The sequence below is a fragment of the Euphorbia lathyris genome, chromosome 1 (assembly GCF_963576675.1).
Source record: "Euphorbia lathyris chromosome 1, ddEupLath1.1, whole genome shotgun sequence".
NCBI lineage: Eukaryota > Viridiplantae > Streptophyta > Magnoliopsida > Malpighiales > Euphorbiaceae > Euphorbia > Euphorbia lathyris.
This window is the reverse complement of record NC_088910.1, coordinates 98,680,294-98,685,517: the sequence shown is the minus strand read 5'-3', so window position 1 is coordinate 98,685,517 and position 5,224 is coordinate 98,680,294. Positions and strand designations below refer to the sequence as shown.

General features: G+C 34.7%; 1 long non-coding RNA gene across 1 annotated transcript; it reads left to right on the top strand.

Annotated features, from left to right (window-relative positions):
* The first annotated feature begins 2,665 nt into the window (after positions 1–2,665).
* On the top strand, positions 2,666–5,020 carry LOC136212164 (uncharacterized). Its single transcript, XR_010679340.1, has 3 exons — positions 2,666–2,949; positions 3,159–3,233; positions 4,769–5,020. It is a non-coding gene; the product is annotated as an uncharacterized lncRNA (long non-coding RNA).
* The last annotated feature ends 204 nt before the right edge of the window (positions 5,021–5,224 follow it).

Sequence of the window (5,224 nt, the reverse complement as noted above, 5' to 3'; positions counted from 1 at the left end):
CATCTGAATTATATCTGCTCTCGATAATTCTTTTATTTATATTTTTTCGGATTTAGCAAGAGCAAAAACCATTTATTTTATCCGTAGATCAATATATCTATGTGGTTGCAACAAAAAAGGACTCACGTCCAAATGTTCGAAAGGACTTAAAGGATGAAGATTGAAATGCAGACGCTCTTTTGCAGATTTGGATTTCCAGGAAATATATGATTTATTATTTTTTTGTTCTTTTTACATTTAATGGTTTGTTTTGCTCATTGTAGTCTTTTTTATTCCTTCGTGGATCTTGTGAGGTGTTATTTCTTACTGTTTTATTGTATTTGTTCATCTTTTTCTATCTAATGAAAGTATAAGCATTTCCATATAAATAAATAAAAAGTGGCACCCTAAAACTAAGAGTGAGGGTACCAAAGGAGGGAATACAATTTGTCTTTATTCTCAATAGGGGTTGAGGATTGGTGAGGGAGATCCAAACCCTATATATACAACTAGTTCGATAAGATATTTTTTTTAGAAATTATAAACTCACTACAAAAAAAATGGTCTATTACGATACTTGTTGACGTTTTTTGACATGTGCCTTTATATTTTAAAACTTAGCCACGTTTTTATATTTGTGTCGGTTTATATTATCATTTGACCACACTTTTTATCATACGTTGGCATTTATAAAAAAATAACTACGCTTTTAAAAAAAGAATCGGCATTTTTTTAAATTTAAAGACGGTTTAAAATTTGCGTCGTGAAAAAGTGTCTCAGTAGTTTTTATTTTAATATAATTTTATTTTTTATCCCGTATTTAAAATTCAATTACGCTTTTTAATTTGTGTAGCTTTGTATATTCATATCACCCCTTCTGTGGCGGATCAGCTGGGCATCCCTCTGCACCTGCAGAACATGCTTTTTAATTCAGTGGAGGATTACCTGATAGATAATTCTTGGGCTAACATTGAAGACCTCTCGTTGGATGTTCAGGAAAATATCAGGAGAACGGAGAGAGGCCTTGATGATAGAGACATGTGCGTCTGGATGATGGCGAACTCACGCATCCTCACTGTCAAGTTATTGTACAAGCCGATCACGGGACAGCACATGGCGGTTCCCTGGGGCCATTTTATTTAGAGCAAGTACGTCCCTCCTAGCAGGTCCGCCGTCTGCTGGAAGCTCCTGCACAACCGTATGGCAACACATAATATCCTACAGTCGAGAGGGTTTTCTCTAGCTTCTAGATGCGAGCTGTGCAAATCTGAAGTGGAAACAGTTGATCATCTTTTTCTTCACTGCTCACTAGCCTCCGAGCTTTGGGCTAGGATTGCCATTATGTTTGGTTGTGTGATGCCAATTGCTGTTACCTTTTCCTCTTTCTTCTTATCTTTGCAGGACCTAAAGCACCCAAGAGATTTACGCATCCCTTGGAAGGTGGCCATAATCACATGCCCCTGGATCATATGGCGCACCAGGAATAGGGCAATTTTCGAGGCAGATCTCCCTTCAATCCAAATGGTTACTGCGCAGCTCCCTCGATGTGTGTAGGAGACCAGCTTCCCTGCTAACAGTCCGCCGCTGCGCCCACCGCCAGCCCCAGACTACGTGATTGTGCGTTGGGTTCCTCCTCCCGCGGGTTGGACAAAATGTAATACTGATGGATCAGCAAATGCAGACAGGGCCGGTTCAGGGGGTATTTTCCGCAATTTGAGAGGTTTTGCAAAAGGGTGCTTCGCCTTCCCAAACACCAGTACCGATGCTATGAAAGCTGAAATTCTTGCCGTAATCTTCGCAATTTAAATGGCATGGGAGAAAGGATGGCATCAACTGTGGATTGAAACAGACTCGGTGGTCACGATGTCGCTGCTCCGACAGCGTTCAACAAAGGTACCGTGGTCCCTCCGTCAATAATGGCTCCACTGTCTTGCGATTTGTTCAAATATGGAGATTCAGATCTCGCATATCTTTAGAGAAGGGAACCGAGTTGCGGACTATCTGGCTCGTTATGGTGCAACTGCACAGAATCTTATCTGGTGGGCTTCTGCCCCATCGTTTCGTCGACCTTTTATTTTCGATGACATTTGTAACATTGCTCACCTCCGCCACCTCTAACTCTTCATTGTAACATTTTTTGATTTATTTATATAACGGGTTTGTCAAGGCAGGATAGGGGGGTGCCGACCTAGTCGGGATGTCCGACTCCTATTTTGGCCTTCGTCCCAGCCTTTACGTAAAAAAATATTCATTTAATGATACTTGTAATTCTTATGATGGATTTTTTTAATAATTTAAAAACACATTTGGAAAAAAAACGTAGGTAAATTTTTAAAATTAAAAACGGGTTAAATTTTATGTCACTACATATTAGCATCGTTTAAAATTTTAATTATATATTTTGAAATAAAAAATATCTTCATCAAGAAAAAATATCAATATTTTATTTAAGTTTTTTTGAATCAATATTTTATTTAAGTTTTTTTTTTATAAATATTTTATTGAAGTTAAAAGGCGGTTGATAAAAGAAATTAAAATGTTTCAAAAAAAATATTAATTTAAATACACAGTTTGCACTATATATATAGTAAACTAAAAAAAAATTGATTAAAAAAATTAAAAATAATGAAAAACAAAAATGAGGCGTGCTTTTCAGTTTTAAACATTTTCTCTCTTAGGTTTTTCACGTTCTATCCTTTCTCTTCTCTTCTAAATTTATTCTCTTGGCTTTGTTTTCACTTCGTCCATCTCCAGCGCTTTTCTCCTATCTTCGGCCACCCCTCATCGTTCATTCCATTCTTCTGTTCTTTTTTTTTGTTTTATTATTATTCTTTTCTGTTTAACTAACATCGGCAGTTTATGGGATGGTAGCGGCGGGCGGCGACATAAAAAGCAATAAGGAGTCCGTGATGAGGCGAGAGGGCGACGACGATTGAATGTGCTAAAGCAGTGGGTCTGTATAATTTTGAGGTATTATTTTATAATTATTTTGTTCAATTTTTACGTAAAAGAAGACCTTGGCATAATTATTCTTTGTTTGGAGATTGATTTTCTTCACTGTATTAGCTAAATTTAGGATTTTGAATTAAATTTGTTTCAAAGTTAGTTATTTATAATGTACAGAACAATATTGAGAAACATCTTTCTTAATCCCTTTTGTGTATCTATTGGTCGATTAGTTGCTGAAGGGCTGTATTCCCGTGGATCTGATGAGTTTGGTTCATTGTTCTCTGTCTCCCTGAATTCAAGTTCCGGTATAATTTCTCACTACTCATCTTATCTCTTATTGGTTTTCTTTTAATTTTATAAATTGGCAATCTTGATGAATTTTGACTGTGAAATTAGGCGTATTTTTCTCTTTAGGAGGGCGAGGATACATTTCTTATTGTATATATATTTTGTATTGGCCGTATGTTTTAGGATTTCACATTTGATATGAGAGTCACACTATGAAGCACGGATACGGGTGCGGGCACGGCAAAGGGCATTTTTAGAAAATATGAGACACGGACACGGCTGGGACACGGCAAATTTTATATAATTAATTATATATATTAGATATAAAAGTATATAAAAAAACTTACTAAATCACAAATAAATAAGTGATTAATCCATACAAAAAACATCATAATCAAACCAAATTACTGAATCCCCAAAAAAGAAATTGAAACAGAAATCAGAATCCCCAAAAAAGAAATCGCAATCCCTAAAAAAGAAAGAAGCAAAAGAAACATTTGGAGAAGAAATCGGAATCAAAGAAACAGGAAGAGAAGAAGTCGAATTCAAAAGAAACTGGAGGAGAAGGAATCGATTTCAAAAGAAAGAGGAGGAGAAGAAATCGAAATTGCAGATGATGCAGACCAAGCAAATCGCAATCACAGGAGAGAAGACCTAAATCGCAATCGCAGTAAGTTAAAAAAAACCTAAACTTTACCTATTTTTAAAATTCGCCGTGTCCTAGCCGTGTCCCTCCATGTCCCATCCGTGTCCGATGCTCCGGCCGTGTCACGCTCCGAGTCCGACGAGTCCGACTCGGCCACGGCGACCCCCTGGAAGTGTCCGTGCTTCATAGGAGTCACATGATTGTTAACTAGTTAGGATTGTGAAGTTGAGCAGGCAATTGAAATTATTCTTAAGCTTAAACTAAGGATTCTATAGAAAATCGTTTAGGAAAAACAGAACCTACAGGGAAGCATATGAATATGTTGATAAGTTCTGAGATAAATTGAATTTGTGCAACGTAGTTTTTAGATAATAACTTATTCGTTCTTATGCCTAAATTATACGTGGCATTTAGATAATTATTTATTTACCCAATACTAAATGGATCTTTTTTAAATTGATTTGGTAAATTGATAACAGATGAATTTTTCATTATCCGAGTGTTGCTAAAATTATAAATCATTGTTTGGTTGCAAAAAGCATCGAGTAGAAATACACATCTTTAATAATTGTCATAACATGTATTGGATCTAAATGTTTAACTCATTTATTGAAAAGATCTTTATATACTTTGTCAAATATAGATTGTTAACTTTTTCTCTTTATTTGTAATACATATAAACATGGAAATATTTGAAATTTGTAATCAAAACACCTCAAAAGTAAATGATAAGTGCATACTGGATCATTGATCTATTGGTTATTTTTGGTTTGTTTTTTCAGCTGTTGTTTACATTAGAAGCATGTTGCAACAGCTCTGAGTTTCATTCTATCTCTTATTTTGTTACTAGATAGTTGTCATTGAACTTTGTCTCATGTTTAATTATTATATTGTTATTTTTATCAGTCTCCGAACATAAAAGGTGGAACTAATAAATCTGGTGCGAACAAGAAGGATATAGTGGATATGGTGCGAGGCGGCATGAAACTTTCAAAGTTATCAAACCTTTGGCTTTATTTATTGTGCTTGTAATTTCCAATCAAATCTTTATCGTTTTTTCTTTTTTTTCTTTTTCATTTGAAATAAGTATGTTAAAGTTGAAAAGTAAATGTAAAATTTCTTCTATGTAATAGAATCCTAAAATGGTACTGATAACATTTGGCCTTATTTTTTATTAATTTTATTGTATTCATTTATTTATCGTGGAGTTGATTTTTTATAAGAATAATAATAAATTTAACGTCATTAGAATTTATTGTCCAACGTACACTTTGCGACATTTTGTTAAAGCGTAGTGGAAATTTTGAAAATTAAAAATAAATATTACGGAAAAAATTACGACAAAAAAATATAAGTGTTGGT